General features: G+C 31.0%; 2 long non-coding RNA genes and 1 pseudogene across 3 annotated transcripts; 2 read left to right on the top strand and 1 right to left on the bottom strand.

The window, feature by feature from the left end:
• Nucleotides 1-7,894: 7,894 nt before the first annotated feature.
• On the bottom strand, nucleotides 7,895-9,194 carry LOC139905574 (uncharacterized). The gene is made up of 3 exons (XR_011780446.1): nucleotides 9,109-9,194; nucleotides 8,179-8,218; nucleotides 7,895-8,064 (listed from the first exon to the last, which is right to left on the bottom strand). It is a non-coding gene; the product is annotated as an uncharacterized lncRNA (long non-coding RNA).
• Nucleotides 9,195-11,154: 1,960 nt separating this feature from the next.
• On the top strand, nucleotides 11,155-12,536 carry LOC139905575 (uncharacterized). Of its 2 annotated transcripts, XR_011780448.1 has the most exons (4): nucleotides 11,155-11,552; nucleotides 11,609-11,874; nucleotides 11,934-12,260; nucleotides 12,328-12,536. It is a non-coding gene; the product is annotated as an uncharacterized lncRNA (long non-coding RNA). The 2 variants fall into 2 exon arrangements; XR_011780447.1 differs by having other exon boundaries at nucleotides 11,934-12,536.
• A 7,853-nt stretch (nucleotides 12,537-20,389) lies between these two features.
• Nucleotides 20,390-21,050, top strand: LOC121118483 (ER lumen protein-retaining receptor 1 pseudogene; annotated as a pseudogene).
• Nucleotides 21,051-23,786: the final 2,736 nt, after the last annotated feature.

The raw sequence follows: 23,786 nt of genomic DNA on the forward strand, positions 1-23,786 counted from the left end.
CAATTTTTGGACAAACTGTAATATTGAAATTTAGTTGATCAAATATTTTGGGTATTTAACGTAAATCGGTATACAATCAATCATAAAAATACGGTCTAAAACTGTAGCTTATTTTTCATTGGGGTCGAATAGAAAATGAATTCATCAATGAGTAGTACAGGAATTATTTTAAATTAGAAATAAATGTAAGATCGGAAGGTTTGGGACATAGTTCTATCGGTGTTTGAAAAATGAGCTTCGAACGGCGGCCTTTCGGGCCTTGGGCATTTACCGAATCTACCTCTAAACAATACAATATACTAGTGTTCAAACACGGTCAAGGACCGATTTTAGTCGGTTTTGAAGTTATTTTTTTTAGAGCGATTTTTTCCGATATTTTGGTCTGGGCGCGATCTTAGACGGAAGAACAAAATTTAATGTTTTCAAATTGTAGACCGATTTTTTATGTCTCAATTTAGTGATAGATTTTCTCTCTAATCCTGAGTTGTATAAATATGATTTACGAATAGTTCATATGATGTTATTCTGCTCTCAATTTGGACACATACATGACATCAACAACAATTCATCTGTAGAATCGGTCTAGATATAATTTTAAATGAGACCGATACATATCTTTTTTTTAAAGATTGACCAAGACTGAATTTGACTTTGAGACCGAATCAGACCAAAACCCAACATTTGTACATAAATACATACTCTCATGATACTAAGACTTACTTTTATGATCATTTTTAAAAGTCCTTGGATTTCTCTATTTATTAATGTAATAATAGCCTTCACAATTTACAAAATCATTTATTTTTTAGTTATAAAAGTAATTTGAAGATCAATTAAACTGTTTAACTTTGATTTATTATCATGATCTCACTTCATTTTCGTTGTTTTACGTAAGTCAATATAAGCCTCCAATAATATGGGATATTAAATTACAAGCCATGTTCTGAAATTATTATTTTTATTTGATTTTTTCAATTAGTATATCAAATTTAACACTACTGTACTTACAGAGGGACTTTCTTCAAGAAAATCCTTTTTACAAAATCGATTTTTGTCTTGAATTCTTATTTTTTCCCTATTTGTTAATCAGAGTTTTAGTACTGCTATTAATCCATCTGACCTAGGAAATTAGGTAATCCAGATAAACGTTAATAGCAAGTTTATTTTTGAAATTACGACATTTAATTTTTGAACAATATAATTTTAATTAAATTTTCTGTAATAAATAAAAAATTTCATTCAATATGGCTCCTTCAGCCTTGACAATTGCCATCAGAGGTATCTAAAGTTTTTGACGACGGTACGAACGAATTGATGACTGATTTGGTCCCATGCCTTTGTCTCAAGAATGGAACAGAAAGATAAAAAGTGGGTAGTTTTAAGGCCATTCATTCTTGAGATTTGTTTTTATTTCCTTCCACTATCGGCTGCTTGTAGCTGATCTATTTAACCGGAAACTATTAAAACTATTAAACTCCTCTCAAACATTCTTGAAACTGTGATGGTGACTACGTTAATTTCCTATTTCTTTTATTTTTAAATACCGTAGATATGGGATTTTTCATTTTGAAGTAACTGAACGATCCTTTCCACTCGTTCGTAGTTCGACTCATGTTTTCATGACTGAAAGAAATCAACTGGTAAAGTATGAATGAGTAAACAAAAGACGACCATAATATCCCAAAACCGTTATAAATTGAATTCATGTTTTCTTCTCTACATAGAAGAAACGGAGTACCGAACAGACACAAATTGATTTCAGGAGAATAATTTTGTTGAACTTTTGAAATAACTCTACCTCTTAGGAAAATTAAATTTGGCTTTCCTTTTTTTTCTTCACATCAATCTTTATTTTGAACGAAAAATGGTGTATAGGGTTATTCTACACATATTGATGCATAACTAAATGAGCTCTTTTTTTTCTAAAATAGGAAGAAATAACAAAAGACCTTCGGGACCAACTGTTTAAAAAAACAAGTAAATCGTCTACTTTAAAATGATTTTTTTTGATTAAAACACAAGTTATCAAGGAAATTTTTCAAGTAAAGGGAAAAAAACCTTAAAACCTTAAATTATACGTGCAAAGATATCTTTTTGTAATAAGGGCGAAAGTCTTAGTTGAAAAACATCTTAGAATTGTTTAAATACATGTTTTTACACTTAAATCAACTAAACAAAAAAAAGAGTAAATAAATATAATTGTTAAAATTATCCCACGCGGGTTACTGTTCTAGTGTCATAAAGAACATTCTTGGTTGTCATAATAACACAGTTTATGATGTCTACAATCACTCAAAGAAGTATTCTATAGCCAACTTCACTAGCTAAAATGTGACAAAAAAGGAGAACCTAAAACCGTCCATCTGGTCAAATCCTGATCAAAAACGCATTTAGAACCATTTGACTATATCCAAAGCTATCAATTTGAACTCAAAGATAAAATCCACTTCATGGTTAAAACATGAGAATTAAATGAAGTTCCCTCGAGGAAGAATCATATTCTCCAGGCGAAGAGATAAAATGGGCTTGAATAGACGCTCAGAATGATCAATGGGTAGCTGGAAAAGGAAGTTATGTATCTCAAATGTTCAAAAAACACTTTTGAGCCTTTATTATAGATGGTTCTTCAATCATGTTCGATTTAAATTTTTATTTTCAAGACAAACATTTCGTGGATTAATATGTGCATTATTAACAAAAAGGTATTTTCTTGTAAAAGGTCTAGCTTAGTTGTAATAATTGATTTGAAATTGCTCGCGGCTAAGTATTAAAATTCTGTAGTAATGAGTTTTTTTATAAATAAGTAGGTCTATTGAGTTTTTTTAGACTTATTATACCAACATTGAGCAATTTACATGGAAAATATAAGAAATCTAGTCTTAACTCAATTAAGGGAATTGTAGATGACTTTAATTATTAGGGCCTTGTGATCGTGTACAGTAAAAAGTATTTTTTAATTTCTTTGTCCTTCTTGTCGAGTTTAGCAAGATCGACCTTATCGACTTAAGTTTCCTTGATGTATTGTAGAGCTGTACTATCCCATATTATCAACCTTTTTTTCAGATTTTGGGAGAAAAATTCCGATGTAAAGTTTGTTGTTAAATTGTGGCACCATAAATTTTAATGAGAGGTACAGGAAAAAATGCTTTGATTTAGATTCTTTCTCGAATTTATATGCCATAAACATGATAAAATGGAAGTCATATCTGAAGATGTATTAATTTAGATGATAATTTAACATGACATATTCGCGTTAGAAATGAGCAAATCAATTTGAAATGTATATTGATAAAAGGCATACATATCTGAAAAGGTAAACGAAATCAAACTAAGTACTAGAATATGGTACTTGTACAAAACTTAGAACGGACACTTTTATGATAATATTTCGCAAAAAAAAAAAAAAAGTCATGAAATAAAGAAAATGCAAAAACAATGAAATATTAGAGCATGGTGAAATTAAAACCAATTAATATATATTTACGTTTTAAAAAGTTTCCTTATTTACTTAATTGTATATTTGTAGTAAATTTTATGAACATTTTTAATTCATTAATAGATTGAGTAGCAGCTATAACTAAAGTTTACCTGTATTGTGACCTCAAACTATCGTTGGAATTATCAAGACACAAAAAAGGCGGTTAAATACTTTTTCATGAATTCCAATAAAATCTATTGGAAATGTGATAAAAGCTTAGCATGTAGGGCAATAAACAACAATTCAATCAACATCCCCAAAAGTTAAGTATATAGTTAAGCTAATAATGGAATTTTTTAAAACGTAAATATAAATTAATTGGTTGCAATTTTATCATGCCCTGAGATCTCTTTGTTTCTAAATTGAGATTTTGTTGCAAAATATCCGTGTAAAAATTGTTAGTTCTACGTTTTGTTCGTTCTACATTTGCCCTTTTTTTCTTTACAGTACTTTATCTTTCGATGTTATCTACAAACACAAATATATTAAAGATTGTTTTATTGTGGTGGCCATCTTAGGAGCCTAAACAACCAAACTTTAGAACAATACAAATCCTGTTTACATTAAGATTTAAAAAAGGGTTAACTATTGAAGTGTATTTTATCTCAATATAGGACTTACAAATAAAATGATATAAACTTAAACTTTAGTACGGTATATCAAAAAGCTATCTTTCCTACGTCAAACATTAGTAATTATTAAAAATACTTGTATGTTATGTAATTAAATAATTTTAACAATGAGGTAATATTTTTCTCCAATTATGCTTCTTTTCTCATCTCTTTAACAATCGTTAAAATCTAGCCATTTTTTAAGTATTTGAAGCCTCTCAATGATTTAAATTTAATTCAAATACCAATTTTTTTCTCTGATATTAAGTTATATTCAGTATTATAATTTAGTTTTAAAGGCCTTTTATTTTTTTAACCTTAACTTGAATATCTATAAAAATGTTAAATAAAAATATTAAATCAACATTTATTTTGTCAATATGAACAAACAGGATATATTTGGGTATAAATAAAAATATCGTTACATTTCTACTTGACTAACTATACCTCCGTTTCCATTTATCTCTTTGAATGATGATGCCATTGCTTATTTTTATAGAAGTAATGACCATTGAAGAATAAAATTTGCAAAAAATATTTTATTCTGTACAAAAAAATAAAAATTAATCAACAATTAATAAAGGTCTTAAGAAGTAGATGTTACATTATTTGAAGTTTACTTTAATGGAGACATTCTTTTTTTTCATCTTTCATTTACATTAAAAAAATAAATATATTTTCATTATACATATACTTAAGTACAAATCTAATTAAATATTCTTGCACTCCTTCAACTTTCATTGCTATATTATTCATTGCCGAGAAAAAAAATGAAAAAAAAAAAAACTTAACAAAAACTAATTACTTTTTAGGTTAAGTAGGGTGATCAAACGTCCTCTTTTTTCAAGAGTTTTCTTCCGTTTTCATTCTGTATGAGGCATCCGCGATCTTTTTTAAATATTCAAGAAGTATCTTTTTTTTTGGAGGACAGATGATATTTTCTGTTTAAGTTGATGAAAGGGATTATTTAGGAGTATAAACTTCCATGTCACCTTTTTTTTTTTTTTTTTTTTTTTGCAGTATAGCAAGACATATTTGTCCATATGGGAAGATAGGGTCATAATTATCTGAAAAAGAACCATGCAGTTCATAAATGTCCCTTTATTTAATTTTCAGTCAACACGTATTCTATAAAAATGCATGGTACTGATGTGTGTTTTTATGAAATTACTTATGACTTAGCTGTTTGATTGGTTACCGTTTTAAGACCATTAAGTTTTTTAGATAAATTTTAGAGTCCTCCTCTGATTATTTGCTCTAGTAGTTTCGTTTTGCAATAATTTTCCATTAATTCATCAAACGTTACAAGGACAATAACACCCTTTGAATTCACAAGCAAGATCATTCTTGTAACCTAGATAATATTTCACTTTTTCCTTCAATCTCTTCTGTATGATTATTATAGTTAATAATTTAGGCAAGTTGCTCCACACTTTTTTGAATACTTGGAAGGTGCCAAGGCTACTTTTGATTGCTATGGAATCGCTCTTAGCCAGGCACCTTCTGAGAAAGGATTTACCTTGAGGGATTGAATCATTAACCGAGTGAAATGGTTGGGCAATTCCCTATAATATCCAGAATTGCTCTTGTTGGTATTTCTGTTTCATAGATCCTAGGATATACTTACAATCATGGGCTTTATTTAAAGTATTTTAACTCCTATGTTGGTAATTAAGAGTGACAATATAAATAATTATAAAGGATAAATTTTCTGTCACTTACAAATTAAATTCAAATTTCAACGGATTAATAAGCTATTTCTTCTTCTCGCCTCACCCCCACCCAAAAAAAACAAAAAATGTAGCCCGACCCTCTAAGATTTGAATAATTTTTGCCGCACAAGTTTAAAGTTGTAAGTAAATCAAGTGTAGTTACATTTCTTTTGTATTTTTTGATTCAAAATAACTTACCTCTTGAAATTTGGTACTAAACTATTTTTAAGTGTGGGAATTCCAAAAATTATGTCAAAGGCAGAATATTTAAATGTCCAATTAACTCATTTCGATTAAAATTTGATGCAATAAACTGGGAAGTACTTGATCGAAAATAAGAAAAAATTGCCCAACTCTTTACAAATGAAACTTTGGCAACATGTTTTACAAATTGTAGGGGTATTACTGTGCACAAAATCAGGTTAGCTTTATTATCATTGTTTTTATGGTGGGATTTCAAAGTTAGGTTACGGTTCTCTGTCAATTTGATCAATTTTATGTACATGCTTTTATCTTAAACTTATTTAATGATTGAAATGGACTTACAAAAGAAAGCTAAAATACAGTAATTCATAATATTTATTAAAAGTTGACAAATTAAAAAAAATGAGTACGTTACAATACATCATTTGTTTATAAAGCTGGACATAATTTTAAGATAGTTTGTTCATTTTTTTTCTCCTCAGATACATATTAGAAACACCTTATTAGAAATTGTGGTTAATTACAAAATAATTTAGGGATAGTTGCATCTTTGATGATGTTTGGTGATAAAACCAACCCAAGTCAATAAAACACGAAGTCGACTCGGGGTTTTTCAAATTATCAATTAAAGCCAAGTCGATAATTGTTCAAGTCGACTCAACACTATTCTATTCCATGTGAATGTATATAATTTTGTATATATACTTTCCTCAGAGTTACCCATAAATCTTATTTTATTCAAAAATGTAAAAAAATTGCAGAACTTTAAGTAAAATGGTTAAATTTATTCAATGTTTGCCAAATTAACCATGAGGGGACAATAGAGTGCATATTTGAAGATAAACTAAATAATATAATTAGTATTACACTTTGGCGAATCTTGAGTAAAGCTCGTGTCCAAAATTATAAACGTACTTACGTGTATAGGTATATTACATTTAGTAGAAAAAAAAGATTACAATTTACAGATTAGAAAAGGAAAAAGGCTTAAGCCTGTGATTCTTTTTCTTCTTTGTTCATTCTGTAATATATCATTGTTCTATTCCCTAAAGATACTAACAGGAAAGACGCGACAGACATATCAACGGGAAAAAATTATTTCCTTCTATTGTGATTAGTTTAAAATATATAAAATTTACTATGTTTATCATTTGTCTCAAGTAATTATTAGGGATTTTTGTAGAGTACATTAATAATATATATGTATTTAAATATAAGACTAATATTTTCCCTGCTTTAAAATTAATTTAAAAGTAGAAGGTTCATCTTGTTAAAACACTAATTAATTTTCTCCCCTCAAAATCAGATAACAGACACTTGATGTTAAAACGTGTCTTATAATAGTAATAACATAAGTTTCCCTCTTGCCTCTTCCTCGCTTTCTTAAAAAAAACAAACAAGAACATCCCTATAGATATCCTATATAATTTTAAGCACTCCCGTTTTTGTGGAGTTCGAAAACTGAAGATTGTATTTTCTTTTCCTAAGCTTTTATCATTATTATTTCACTCCTGAGTTGCAAAAGTCCTTTTCTACTACATTCAATTATATTAAAACCCCAATTTAATATTCGTGTGTGCTCATAAAAGACGTTGAGTGACCTTGAGAATTTGTTGCAGAGTTATAATTCTAAGTCCTTGTTGGATTCAGAATACAATTGATGATCAAAATTGAAGTAATTCCTTCATATGTCCTTTTTATTTCCTTCTCCCTCTCCTCCCTGGTCATAGCTTGCTGGTGTTGATCTAATAAAATGTCATGATAGCTACGCCGCTCTCCTTTTAAAACATTCTTCAAATTGTCAGGCCTACCATGTTGATTTACGGTTTATTTTTTAACATGCCTAAGACATTACCTTTAGACAAATAAATTTAACTTAACACAAAAAGTTTAACTCGTATTTGTTAGATTTTGACAAAGATATATTTGTTACAGTAGGCTATTTTTATTCCAATTTTTTTATAATTTCAATTATGTTGAGTGCGAAGAAGTTGTGATATGGCATGAAAAACCTATTCAAAATTAGATTGTCCTACGATGACATCTGTAGGTCGCACATCTGGATCAAATTATAGAAAAAGACAATTAATACTTTATTCAGTGAATATAGATATAAAGAAGACGTTTTTAATTAGTTTGCATAAAAAAAGAAGATTTTTTATACTTATCCTACCGCACAAAAGACGAGAAAAAAGTAAGGAACATTTGATGATCTGTAAATAATGCGAATCATTTTTTATATTTGAGAAAGAAAATGTAAAAAAATTTCTTGGTTATTTCCTCTTCTTGCTCCATAGGGTACCCTTGAGGAAAACTTTATAAATATTTTTTAAAGGTTACAATAATGTCTATCATAATTATTAAATACAAATTAATGATTAATACTGTATTTTAATTGCCAAAATAAATAACTGTTGTTTTCTCATAAACTTTGAAATAGATGTGCCACCTAAAGATTACATCGTAGGAAAATGTAATTTTGCATAGGTTGTTTTCTTATCAATTGACAGCTTCTCCGAAATAACTATAATCAAATTGCAAAAAATGTTGAAAAACAAACTGCCCTAATGTATAATCTACATTAGATATAAGAACATTATTGTATAACTGACGTCAGTATGACTCAAGTCTAACTCGAGTACAATTAATAGGATTCAAATGTACTAAATCTTTTACTAACTCATTAATTAGTAGGACTCTCTAGTTTTTAAAATATTTTCAATCTTAATACGTAACATCATCCGTGTAATGACGACATCATTCAACCTTACTTTTAAATTTTTGATAGGTTTGGATGAGTGAAGAATAATGCTTGCAAACAAAAATATTTCTTGAATTAAGATATATAATGAAACGGTACTTGCGTTTCTTATTGAAGCCTTTAATAGGCAATGGGTGGCTTTTATTTATAGAGAAATATTGTGGCTTTGAGTCAGCTATTTTGAGCTGTTTTGATAGGAAATTGAATAGACTAAAAACTAATATTTAAAAAAAATTATACAATCTAATTTTGTATCTTACTGCTAACAACTTATGGACTCCACACATGGAACAGAAAGGAGAAAGTTTAAATTGAATATATATGTATATAGTTATATCTTACCTTCAGGTGTTCAATGAAGCTCCTTGAAGTAAATAATGTATAAATTATTGTTTTAAATTTCTGTAATAAGGTTTACATCGTTGTTGTATAATTATCATTGATATATTATTGTACATTTAAAGAAGGGGATGCTTAATTGTATTCAGGTGATTTTTGATAGAAAGGTGTTGAATAAATGATAACAGGTAGATAATTAAAGAGAAATAATATATAAAATTCGATTGCTAAGTATTATTGGACAACGTTTCTATTTTGTGTGACGTGAGTACGAAAAAAAAAAACAACAACTTAAATTATATAAAATAGAAAGTAAATTAGAGACTAAAATGAAATGAAGGATATTTAGGTGAGGAATATGAATATAATCCTGACACATATTCAAGAAAAAAATAATCCTTCGTACTGACAAGCCACATGTTAAATAAGTTTTTCTAGCGTTTAGTGATATCAATATGCAAAGTAATATTATTTAATAGATCAATTACTGTGTTGATACATTAATAAATATTTGAATATAACCTTAAGGCTTTCTGAGTAGAACAACGACTACTGTAGATACAAAACTATTACATAATTGTCTTAAAAGTATTAACAACTAAAAAGTAAGTAAATAAATAAAACAAGATCTAAATCATAAAAGAAAAGCAATGCAAAAAAGGTCAACGACTAAAAAAGTCGATAAAAAGGAAATCATCTTATGAATTTCCTAAGATATTGAATAAATTTATTAGGAGTTTTTCTTTTATTAGAAGTAATGGAATAAAGATCTTCTCTGCTACTGAAGTTAGAGCCAATTTTATTGGGAGTTGGACTTGGGCAATGATAAATATATGAAACTTTTTTCTTTTTTGAAAGTTTAAATGAAATTTCGAATTTTGATTTTTTTGGAGAATAAAATTCCTAACCTTTTTTTTTTTTGCCTTTTTTAAAACAAAAAATTATGGGTTTCCCTCTGTTCTCAAATGACCGAGGAAGTACCTAGAAGGTCGCTTCTTCCTCAGTTTGGGAGAGAAAATATAAGACCCAATAGTGATGCAGAGTCAACGTATGAATAAAAAGAAAACTCCTCGGTCAGTTCATTTTCATTGATGTAAATACTTGTGTCTTTGATAAGTTGACCTTTAATCCAGATTCCTTTCGGAATTAGACTGAATACAGAGACGTCGTCAGCGAATAGAATTATCCTCAATGACTTCCTTCCTCTTTTAAAACCTTTGACTAATGGGTTAGAAATCACTTTTTCATATAGCAGATTAATGCTTAAAAGGAACAAGGAAGGCAATAGTGGGTCGCCCTGCTTGGATCCTCTATTTATTTTTAGTGTTTTCTATTGCCATCAGGTCAAGTATTGAGAAAGATAATCTAAGAATCGTTGCCACTTTTGAAATGTAATTTGGAGGTAAACCAGCCTTGTGTAATTGGTTTACAATAAATTTATGGCTTATGGAGTCAAAAACCTTATCGAAATCCACAAGTATCGTTGCAAGTTCTTTATTCAGTTCTATTGCATTCTTGAAGTTATCTTGCTATGTCCTCTGCCGGTCTTTTTCTCATGAAACCCTTTTGAGAGGTAGACAATTTATATATGGTAAAACTTTCTTTAGATGACTCTTCAAGATACCCGTTAGAATTTTGTAAGTTGTATCAAGTAGTGTAATGGGTCTATAGCTATCAATACACAAGGGATCTTTACCCTTTTTTAGAATGAGAGTTATTATCCCATTATTCATAAATTTGGGGATTACTCTTTCTTCAAATATTTCAACGAAGACTTCCTTCAGAATAGGGCTGAAAAGTTTTACTTGTGATTTGTAGAACTCAAATGGGAGTCCAGAGTGGCCTGGAGACATTTTTTTTTTTTTGACTAATTATTTATATAATATTTAATTTCTTCTTTCGGAATTTCCTTATCCAAATCTTCTTTATATGAGCCGGTATATTCTTTTTTTTTTCTTCTCCCTCTTATTGAGCAGAAGAACGAAGTTTTTTTTTTCTCCCTCCACCTTAAACAAGATAAACATATCTTCTCCTCAGAGCATTCCGGTATTTATATTAGTAAGTATAAAATCTTTGAGATTCTGTCGCTATTTCAGTAGGATCTTCTGTTATTGCACCAGACGCCAATCTCACCAAGGATAGTCTCCTCGCTCCTTGGTAAGACTTCTCAAGATATTTAAAGTTTGATTTCCCCTATATATTTGCGTCGACAAGATTTTTTAAAAATCCTATTTAAAGCTCTTTTGAACTCGTACTCGATGTGGGAATTAATCTCGTCTTGGACATTGACATCGCTATCATCAAGATCCTTCAGCACATCTAATCTATCTTGAGCTTTTCTTCTCTCACCTGCCGCGTCACACCATTTTTTAATTAGTAGTGAGAGACATCTGATCTCTATTTTTTCGAGAGCTTCGACTATTTAAGACCCTGTCTCCTGCTTATCGGTAACAAATTCTATGGTAATACTCTCCAGGTCTGTATATGTGTTTTTGTCCTCTAGAAAGGAAACATTTAACTTCCAAAATGGTTTTTGACTCTCAAGATCATTACCATTAAGGGGGACTGATCTAAAAGGTAAGGGTGAAATAACGTTAGTGTTTTAAGGAGCGTTGGTAACCTTTGAGAGGCGAGTATGTAACCCAGTCTACTCACAATTTTTACTGAGTTCTTTGTTATTCCAGAGAAAGTCAATGTCAATTTTGGATGGTTTGGATTTCCCAACATGCCCAAGTCTATCAAGTTGAACTCCCGATTAACCTTTTCAAGGTCAAAAGCATTTTTCTTATTTCTTGAACCCTCATAGTACTTAGCATCTCCCTTCGCAGACTTGGTAACGTTGAGGTCGCCAAGAAGAATGATATCTCTCTTCTGTTCGTATTTTTTTAAGATTTTTGAGAAAAACTCTGCCTTATCGGAGTTTGGTACATATATACGGCATAATGATACTCTTTGATCAAATATATCCAAATCAACTACCAAATAAGTTCCAAGAGGGTCTGTGGCTCTCAGAGTTGGATTCAAAGATTTGTCAATTGACAAAATTACGTCTCTAAAAGTGTGTGAGGCCAGACTTTTTGCTTTTGTACTAAAAACTTCGTAACAAGGAGGGACCAGACTCCTCATGTTATCTGTATCTTCCACTCTAGTGTCCTGTAATGCAAAAATATTAAATTTTCCTAGGATTTGGATATAGTTGATAATTATCTTGTTTCTCCATAGGTATATAATTGAATTAACATTGTTTGTGAGAATGGACAACATAGGTACTTAAAATTTCATTATTGAAGTCTCTAACTATAATTAAATTCATTAACTATTTGAACCTGTATACAAAGTGTAATCACAAATTTGTTTCTAAAATACCCAATATATTTGTGTCGTCTTTCAATGTTTTTAAGAGATCTTACATTCCGAGAGATTGTACGTAATTTTAAGTTTATGTCCATATCATTTGTGTTTATATTAACTTAATGTTATAAGTGTAATAATAAAAAAAATGAAAAATAACTAATCAAATTGTTTGCTTTCCCTCTGTCTTTCCGCTTCCTACTCTCCAGGACTTCCCAGAACTCGTTCATATATACAATCAATTTTTTGAGGGTTTTTGGGTACATTCAATTTTCTCAAAAGAATTTGCCAATCATCTCTCAGTCTCTTTCCGCAGTTAGCCGAACCTACGCCACTTTCACAGTCTGCACATTCAGTAATTTCATATGAGGTAGAAATTTGAACCTTATCATTTTCATCTCCTTTCAGATCCTGGCCCAAATCCTCCAAGATTTTCCATACCTTTCCTTCTATATAATCACTTTCACTCACACCTTTCAACTTATCCTTCGAGATTTCAATCCTATTCCCCAACTTCAAGACCAGTTCCCTGTCCTGAAGGGCGTGTTATAGAATCGTTATCATCCACTGCCGTTTTGCTTCCCTCAATTTGTCTGCAATGACCATACCTTCATCACCTTTGTACCTCTCCTGGAGAATAACTTCCTGGTTTACTTCATCTTTTTGCTTCCAAAAAAAAACAAAAAAACTGCAGTATATCTGTTAAGATTTGAATATTTATAGTTTAACTCAGTAAAAATGATCTTTCCTTTATACGAAAATAAAAAGGAAAAGACAAGAAAAAGAATACAATGTACTATGATGAATAATTATTATTATCTAAACAAGTCGAACTCCTACATAGTTGCTTTAACTTTTATAACTATATTGATAGACATGACAGGTTTCTGAAATATTTTTCTGGCAAACTCCCCATCATCTGATAAAATTTCATGATTTCATAAAAAAACTCACATTTTTCAGGGGAGAGGATAATACAAGCTGTTTTAAGTCTTGATAAAACCACGTTCAACGTTTTCCAATGCTCATCCATCGACTCTGAAGCGACAAGGATATCATCAAGTTGCACAAACACATTTGGAATTCCTCGTAGAATTAAATCAATGAACTCTGAAATGTCTGAGCAGCATTTTCAAGACCAAAAGGCATCCTCAAATATTCGTATAACCCAAATGGCGTAATGATTGCAGTTTTATTTATATAATGCTGTTCATAGGTATTTGATTATACGCTCTGTGTAAATCCATTTTACGAAAAACAGTCATACTTTTTAGATTAACCACCAAATCTCTTAGATTTTGGAGGGGATACCGATCAAGGTCTTCATCCCGTTTAGTTGACGGTAGTCGATGCACATTCGCCAGCTTCCTTTGGGGTTTGCAACGACGTGAATATCGGAAGAATATTAGAAGAAGATGATAGTAGGATTCCTTTCTTCAACAATTCGTTGATTTCGTCTGGTACAAAAGGCAACATCTCACCATCTAACTTGCGTTATTTTTCAAAGCAAGGAGTACCTTTCGTTTCAACATAGTGTTCAACACCAGGATTTGGATAACTTTTAATTAAACTTCTATTATCAAAGAAATCATTATATCTTGATTTGATTCTTTAAGTCTTCGATAGTTCTGTAATTAAGCACGGTTCATCTCAGAATAACATTTTTTTGAAAATTATCAAATCTAAATCTGAAATTATATAAAAAATCTGCACCCAAAATTGGACGACCACTTTGTATCACAATAAATTTCCATTGGAAATCTCCTAGATTCTATAGATTGAGAGTTAAAGTTGTTATACCAATAACATCAACGAGGCCTCCTTTACATCCAATAACAGGGAAGATTCTTTCTCGAACAAAACTTTTAAATTTTTTAAATGAAATAATATACACTTGTGCTCCCGAATCTACCAGAAAGTTAATTAAATCTGAATTGTCTTTGATGAAAAAGAAATTTGAGGGTTTATTTACAACTTCGGTCCCGTGCAGCCGAGAGCAATTTAGTTTTTTGAAAAAAGTACATAAAAATGGCAACTAGCTCCTGAAGAGGTAGTTATGTTCATTCCAAATTTAGAATGATAATAACGTGCTATGAAGAAGTTTTTTGAAAACATGATTGATAAGAGGCGAAGGAAACGAGCCTTCAACAGTGGAAATAAGTGAATTGTTAAGTTCTTTGGCTTCAACACACATTTGCTTCAACTCTTTAATTGAATGGGACTGTGCTCTCAAGTACCCGTGCTTGTCTTTATGCACATGTCTGATGAGGGCAGCCCTTAGTAAATGATGACACAAATCATGGATGTATTCCTCGTCAAGGAGAGACTCAACTTCATTTATAACTTCCCCAGGGGAAATCCTGATGAATTGCAGAGCATATCAGAAATGTTTTAGATTCTATTTGAGGGTGAGAGACCATGTTTCTGACAAATTGCCTTTTTTGTACCGTCATACATGTGCCCTTCCTTTTTAGTATGGAGGGATATACCTAAAAACTTCGCCAGGTAATGCTGAAGCTATTAAACAATATTTGGTCTGATCTTCATTGATCTTCCTCATCAGAAAATCCAGTTCAATTCTTCAAAACCAATTTTCTGGATCCACCGCCGAGAATTTTGGAAGACGTAGTTCTGCTACAGCGAGAGTTAAGTTGCTGACATCTTCCGCTGCGTACTTTTGTTCGATCTGAGGGACATTGTCTGCACGGTATTCACCATCAGAATAAGATTTTTTAGGAGGCATGATATCACGTTGGGATCACCCATGTTAAGATTTAAATATTTTTACTGAGTAAAAATGATCATTCCTTTATACGAAATTAAAAATATAAAGACAAAAAAATTAATACAAGGTACAATGATGAATAATTAATATCATTTAAACAAGTCGAACTCTTACATATCAATAGTTGTTTTAACTTTTACCACTATATTCATAGACCTGGCTTGTTTTTGAAATATATTCCGCCCCCTCCCTATATTCTTCCGGCTTAGGAGTTTGATAAAAAGTTTCAACATCCCTACTTAGAAAAACACTCACCGACTTGACTTCTTCAGGGTTTTGTTGTTTTTGTAATATTATGAATGACCAAGGTTTTTATTTTAGACCTGTTGCTACTCTAATTAGCTCATAGTCTTTAACTCCGGCCACTACTTCTCTTTCCTTTTATCTTTGCCATAACATTTAATTTTGAAACAAATTCCTATGGTATCTAACCTTTCAATTGTTTTCCGAACATTTTTGATCTCGATTGCAACTTCTCCATAATTCCAAAATTTAGAGTAAGATATCATTTCATCAGCTTTAATGCCCACTTCGATAAGAATTTGAGCTAAGTGAAAGGGAAACACGTGTCGAAAGCGACCAAGAACATTTTCATTGTATACGGGGTCTATACTCTTTCGGTTCGTATTGGGAAATTGGTTTTGAATTTTTCTTTATTTAAAAAAAAAGAAAAAATAACAATAAAAATTTCACAACAGTTCTGCCCTCTTATGTGAACATCTCGAACTTTCGATCGAACAAAAGTGGCTAGCATTGGTGAATAGGAGACGAAACATGTTTCATCAAGACAACACGACGTTGTATACATATTTGATGACGTGACGAAACCTATGGGAAGTTCTTATACGTCTACTATATAGTCTGAAAATGGCACCAAGTGACTACTTGGCCTAGAGCAGGGAAAATATTATATTTATATTTGAACTAATATGTACTTATTTAACTATACATTTCAAAATAGTTTACAGCAGAGATAGGCGATAATTCTTTGTCCAGAGAGAGAACACATCTACAATTTAATAATGTAAAAGAGCACACACATCAACTAGTTTTCTTTTTCTGAGGGGTAAACTTAGTTTTTTCTTTAACAAATCCGATAGTGTTGAGTAGTGTTAAATGAAAAAAAGAGTGATACAACTGAATCAAAGCCTGTGTTAATAAGAGCAGCTTGTTCTATGATTTTGAAGGGTGAAAATGAATTACTGTTATAAAGAGGACAACCTTCTATATTTAAAAATCATTAATGCAGGGAAGATATCATAATAATATTTAAATTCATTTATATTCATTTCATTCTGCATGTTTAAACAATTTACACCAAAGATAAGTAATAATTTATTCATCAGAGAGAAGAGAGCGAGAGAGAAGTTGACACGATGACGATCATTTTTCTCAATGGACAAAAAAGAAGAAAAAATATACCAAGAACCGTTTTTCCTCTTCTAATTTATAATGGTAGTTTTTTCATAACAAACAACTCAAGTATAGTAAATAGGTGGCGTACCTCATCTATCATGAGTGTACATTAGAACTCTGGAAAATAGACATTTTTTATAAACATATGGTATCTGATATTATTCCCAGTTTCCGTTTTTTGAAAAAAACTAGGAATTACAAGTTATTTCATTTTGGATTTTGGCTATGCCTGCCTCTAGAGCTTTATTTTTGACGTTTTTCAAAAACAATGCAATCTTTTTCAAACTGTCACAAATACACCAACGACATCCTGGGAATTTTAGTAACTTTTCTTTGGTTCAACTTTCAATGCTAATGCATCAACATCTGTGATGTTGCAATTAAACCTAGTACATATTATCCCTAAGTAGGTAGGGCTTAAAAAAAAGTCAGGTAAGGCAGACATTACCAAGATCCAATATCAAAATAACTGGTGCATATAGTTAATTTATACTTTTGGAAAATGGTACTAATATCAGTTTGTATAAGTTTCATGGAAATAATCAAATTTGAAGAGGTACAGTTTACAGTCTACATGCAATACATGCATACATTATAAAGGTTTTATTTTCTAGCTTTATAAGTACAACTGAGTCATTTGAGTATAGACTATAAATATAGATTTTAATTATAACTATAGTTAGCTATTAGTTATATGTAGTAAATAATTTTGAACAGGTATAAAGAAAGTATTTTAAATATAAGATTTTTAACAAAATAAACAACAATGAAATGGATCAAAATCTATCCATTGCTAATACATTAATAAGTTTCTGAACATTATTTATGCACTCGTAACCAAAGAACAACAATACAAACCACCTCTCACTTTAACATTACATTTTAATGAACATACTTTTTTTGTTGGTTACTAGGGCATTCAGTTTTATTCAACAATTTTACTATACAGATTACATTAATACAATAATTAAGCAAATAAAATGTATCATTTAAAAAAAATACACCCTCATTTTAACCCATATTGGTAATCATGTACTACAATACAAATTTACCTTTTGATCATCAAAACAGTCGATAGTTTCATGACAATACAATAATAATTAACAAATAATTCCTTTCAAAGTCTTAAAATAGAATCTTAATATAGGTAAAATACCATTAAAGTTATCGTCTCTTGTAGGGTACACTTTGTATATTGTATACTGTGCCTTTGTAATTATTGCGTCAATTTTTCTGTCGTTTGCTGTTGATAAAAAAATCATTTTTCGAAAGTTTGAGGGCAAATCCCTCTTCAATGATGATTTGTACGCCGCTGTAGATTTCTGTTAATCTGCTGCATTCCAAGAGTATATGGTAGGTTTTTTCTCTTGTTAAACCGCAAAAAAAAATCTTCAAGCCCATCTTTGTAGTATTTCCCGGCCATTTCAAGAGTACCCGAAAGTACCCCGTACTTCAGCCATTTCTCAGGAGCGGTTCGATATTTATTTCTAATGGCTTTGATGATTTGCTGTAGAGTTCTCGGGATTTTGTGACAGCTTAAATAAGCAATGAAATGCGTAAGTGTATGTTGTGTTAGCATCTTCTCATATACCAGGTGGAGAAAATACTGATTTTGATTCTAAAAGGAAATATTGGTATCTGTACTTGTAAAAAATGTCTTAAGACATAGAATGAAAAAGCCATCTGATTTAGAAGAGAGTTTGAATCTTTCAAATCTTTGGTGCCATCCAATGTAAAGTCACCATTATAATTGTAGCTAATACCATTTTTAAGAGGCATTTCCCGTCCCAAGGAGACTTTAAGTTTTTTGATTACTTCCCAAGACCCATTACAAAATCCTTTGATCCTAGCCAAAAATCCTCCCAGTTTTTCAAAGATATTGGAGAGGCTCGAGTATGGGCAGTCGCTGTATTTTAATCCTTTTGTAACTAGAAAGTAGTTCGATTGGAGACTCCAAAAGTGTTGTGTGTTCCACAATTTCCTGAGCCAATAGGAGTTGAGGGATTTCCAAAATTTAGCAAATAATATCATATTTAAGCCACCATATTTTATTGGATTGTGCATTCTTTTAGTTGACATATTTTTCATTCTAAAGATTTTAAGGAAATAATCTTTAATTACATTAATCTCAGAAGCTATATTTGGATAGAATGGAGATATTTGTAACAAGTGGGTGATTTTGGGCACAATGTATGTGTTCCAAGCCCTTATTCTATCCCATGTCCATAAATTTAGGTAGGCGTAGTGGCTTAAAGCTATTTTTATCCTTGACAGGATTTCTTTCTAATTCATCAACATACTATCGGGGTAAACCCATGATTGTAATAATCTGAGGTTTTTTCCAAAACTAAATTGTGGCCACTCTTTGGATATTAGAGGGACACATAAAAGTTCGGTTTTGTCTTCATTTACGAAAAGACCAGATTTCTCTGAAAAACGTTTAAGTATGCATATAAATGTTTTCATTGATTTTAAAGTTTTGATAAAACTTCCTCAAAACACCATAGTTAGGTCGTTTGCATAGCACAGACATTTTAAAGTTCAGTCAGATAGTTGAAGTCCTTTTATCGTGGGTTCTGAGTGAACATCACGAATAAATTTGTCTAAGTTTATGATGAAAATTGATTTCCCTGGCGGACGCCACTTTTATTCTCAAAATAACTGCACTGTTTTCCATACCTTTTGGCTGTTCTGTTTCTTACTAAGGTTACGCCGACCATTCGAATGATATAGTCTCTAAAACCCTTTATGTAAAACGTTTTGATAATATATTCGTATGATATAGTATTATAGGCCTTTTCGAAATCCACAGCCATTAACGTCAGCTCTTGGCCACTTTCTATACACGTTTGTAGAGTGAAAGAAATGCAGTCCATTAGCTTATGCTCTAGGAAACCATACTGAAATTAATGTTAAATTTTATACAAGACGTTGTTTATGCGATTTAAAATAATCTATGTAAAAATCTTGTAAAGAAAGTTTTTATAGTAAGAGGCCTCAAATTTTTTATAAATTATGCATATTTTTTTTTTAGGAATCGGTATGATATTTCCATCAGACGCATATTCAGGAAAATATCCAACGCTCATTATCTTTTCGTAAAATTGTAATAAAATAGGAGCGATATAGAGTATATATTTTTTGTAAATTCAAAACCAAAACCAGAAGGTCCAGGAGTTTGATTAGATTTAGCGTTTTCTCTCACAGCAGTTATGACTTTTTGTATCGTTAAATGTTTCTCGGTGAAATTATTATCATCAGGGGGAATTCTGAATTTACGGTCCGGTTTAATCAGCTGACATTGACTATTCACAAGTCTAAGTAATGAAGTAGCATGGCCAGTCTTTCCCAACAATATAATTTACGCTTTAGTGTTGTTCGAGAATTGTTATTGTATAGACTATAAAGCATGTTTGAAATTTTTGTAGTAAATTTATAAATGTGTTAACTTTCAAGTTTAACAAATGAGTAGTACTTAGTACTTATAATTTATAATCATTGAGAAAAAAACTTTAAGAAATTATCGATGTAAGTCTTAGTTTATAAATAAGTTTCATTTACATAAGTTATAATAACTTTTGTAGCCGGTCTCGGATTTTGAACAAATTTCCCTAATCCTGACTCCGACTCCATCAAAAAAGGCACCGAATCCGACTTCCGACCCCTACTAGGAAATTAGATCTCAAAATATTATAAGCGTCAAAATTAATAACATAGATTTTCTAGACTAGTAAGACGAAGGAATCCCAAAGTAGTCTGGAGTGATGAATGTCTTTCGACTTTGTGGAGATTTATCTCATTTAGCTGCTACTATAGTATTACTTATCAAAATATGGAAGACAAGATCTTGTGCCGGTATCTCGGGACGCTCTCAGATTTTATTCACTTTCGCCTTTATCACTCGCTATTCGGATCTCTTAACAGACTTAATCTCCATTTATTACACGACCATGAAGTATTTTTCCTGGCCTCAAGTCTGGGAACCGTGTATGCCGAATTCAAGGCCACCCATGATCCCAATCATGACACCTTTAGAATTGAATTCCTTTTTCTTCCTGTAATCATACTCGCCCTGGTTCTTAACTATGAATTCGCCCGTATGGAAGTCTTGTGGACTTTCTCCATCTATCCCGAATCTTTTGCTATTCTTCCACAATTGTTTATGGTATCCAAGACCAGGGAAGCAGAATCCATCACTTCTCACTATCTATTCGCTTTTGGATCTTATAGGGCTCTCTATATTTTGAACTGGATCTACAGATACTACTTTGAGGGATTCTGGGATATTATTGCCATCGTAGCCGGCTGCGTTCAAACCATTCTTTACTACGACTTCTTCTGTCTGTACATCACCAGAGTGCTTCAAGTCAAAAAGTTACAACTTCCTGCATAATTGATTGTATATACATTGTACATATGTATTCTATATCTTTAAATCTCTCCAAATCCCATCGTCATAATTTTTCTTTAATATTAGAATTATTTGATTTACGGAGAGAATATACATGAAGTGTGCTGGTCGTTTGACGAACCAAAAATATGATAGTTGAAAAGATGAAGCAATTATTTTTCCGCCTTTTTTTTTTTTTTTTTTTTTTTTTTTTTGTATTAAGTTTTTTTGTCCTGTTAATAATTAATTACTTTTTTTAATAGAACTATGACTATTTTTTTGAGGATCAGCACTTGTTTTCTTTTTCTTAAAAAAAAAAAGGTTTATAATAGAGTGTAGCTGAGAGTGTTGTTTTTGATTTATGCAACCCTTCTACGCCGAGTAAAAAAGATAACATCTTTCACAATTCAAGGACTATTAAAAGTAATAAGTAAAAAAAAGATTATATTTTTATTCAATTAAGAGTGGCACATCATGTTTTGCAAAAGTTAAAGTTTGATGTTTTCTAAAAATGTCAACTTATTTATCAATATATGTATATATATTTTTTTCCCCATACCATCTTTCTTGTTTTTGTTCATCTTTGGAATGAAGATGTCTATAAAATGAAAGTCTTGTTACATATGTATTTTTAAATAAATAAAATCCACGTTTACCACTTGTTTATATATAATAATATTATATCCAACATGTGTCAGTTTTTGAACTATTGAGTTTAAAGTAATAATAACTAATTAATTATTAATCAATAAATTTGTTAATTGGCAGAAAAGAGGGGAAAAACAAAATAACATAGATTTTCTTTCATACAGAAAAAAAAACATTATTCAAATCAGAGAATCTCTTCTTTTAGACAAGGAGAGTTGTTGAGGGTTAACGATTATAATATAGAAAGTTCTTGGAAATAAATTGCTTGTACGTGCATGATAGATCTGGTAGCCCACATAAACAAAAGAAATATACTTCATAAATTAAATAAGTAGATTGTATCCCAAATCTACTCAGACATTGTGGTTACCCCTGCACCCAAATAATCTCCTTCAGAACCCTTTTTTTACTGAATATTGACAAACAAGAAAGTAAAATGGAATATCTCCAAATCTGGTAAACAATTTACTTTATTTTTAAAATTTAAGCTCACCTTTTCAACTATTATTTAATTAAATACCCAACTTTTTACACTTTTGTAAATAATAAATTAATCGTACATTTAATGATAAATTTGATTTTAACACCAAATAAGATTGCTAATTATGTAAGCAATATAATTTTGTGTTGCAAAAATCAATAGTAGCTAGCTTTCACTGGTGTTTGTCTCATATTTATCCGTAAATTACATTGATTTCCAAGAGCAGAGATCCTGTAAATAACTTTACATATAAACAATGTCATTGTACATAGTACAAGGTAAGTAATGATGAGACAAATAGCACGTGTGTTAGATATGGAACATCAATTATTCAAGTACCTAATCTCCTCTTTGTCACACCGCCCCTTTTATATCCGCCATATTGAGAGTCTTAAATACTCCTTCATAGCTCATATACCTCACTTCCCGTTAAACAAATGTATTCCATGTATCTCTTAAGAGGATTTGAATCTTGGCCTAGTATAACCGGGTGCGACATTGATATCTGAACAATAAAGTTATTTCAAATTTAACGCAATATATTTCCATAGCCACTCCACATGTACCAAAAATAATTGGAGACAAGCTGTAACACTATATTTTCTCCTCTAATCTTCGATGGATCCCTCTTTGGTGTTCACGATGGCTTCCAGATGCCTCTTGAAGGCTAGGTACGTCTTTTTTATATATTATTTGGACATATCGGCACAGAGTTCTTATCGTAGCCTTCATGGGTTTAAAGTTTCCTAAGGATAGAACGTATTTACTGTAAATGCAACCAGAAGGCATAGTCCAACGGGTTGGTGTGGGGGGAATACAGTGGTAATATTTCTTTTGGCCATAGATGGATGTTATAGCTCAACCATCTGTGAGTAGCTTTGGGAGGGTAAACAGGAGTTATTACATTATCATCAGGGAAGTTTGCGCAAACCCATGGGAGGAAGTGAGCATCCGCATTATATTTGCTACACCAAGAAGCACGCAGATCTTCATGCGAGAGTCACGATCAGACCCAATTTTCCTGATAACTTAAAAATGATAGACAAATGAAATTTCTACACATTGTTGGAAAATGTTCAACGTCTTAACTTTATTTATTTCCGTCTCTAAATACTCTCCAAAATCTCTCAACTTGCAAATAACGCAGTGTTCGAGTTCCACCGTCGCACCTTGTATGCGTATTTTGAAAATAACCATTGTGTATATACATCCTTTTTCATGTACAGAAACGTTTGTAAACAAAAGTAAAAATCCTTTTGAGCAACTAATATATTTATAACAATTCATATTCATAACATGCTAAAAGAGATTCACAATTATACATTACTCCCCATAAACCAAATAATCAATCCATTTACTAATTGTAAAATACATAATTATGCAAACAAAGTCTCCACATGGACTCTCTTTTAAAATTGATGGATTTTTCTTTTAAAAGAATGGAATGGCAAGAACCAGTTTTAGAGTATAGCAGATTTGCATATATATCGGATACGTCAATCAAAAAAAAGAAATTGTTCTTGGAGGGGTTTTTAATAAAAATTGTGAATTTACGGCAAATGAGATTTTGGAAAGTTAAAGAATTTTAAAGAGGGTGGTTTTTAGGAGAA

The sequence above is a fragment of the Lepeophtheirus salmonis genome, chromosome 5 (genome assembly GCF_016086655.4).
Source record: "Lepeophtheirus salmonis chromosome 5, UVic_Lsal_1.4, whole genome shotgun sequence".
Classification (NCBI taxonomy): domain Eukaryota; kingdom Metazoa; phylum Arthropoda; class Copepoda; order Siphonostomatoida; family Caligidae; genus Lepeophtheirus; species Lepeophtheirus salmonis.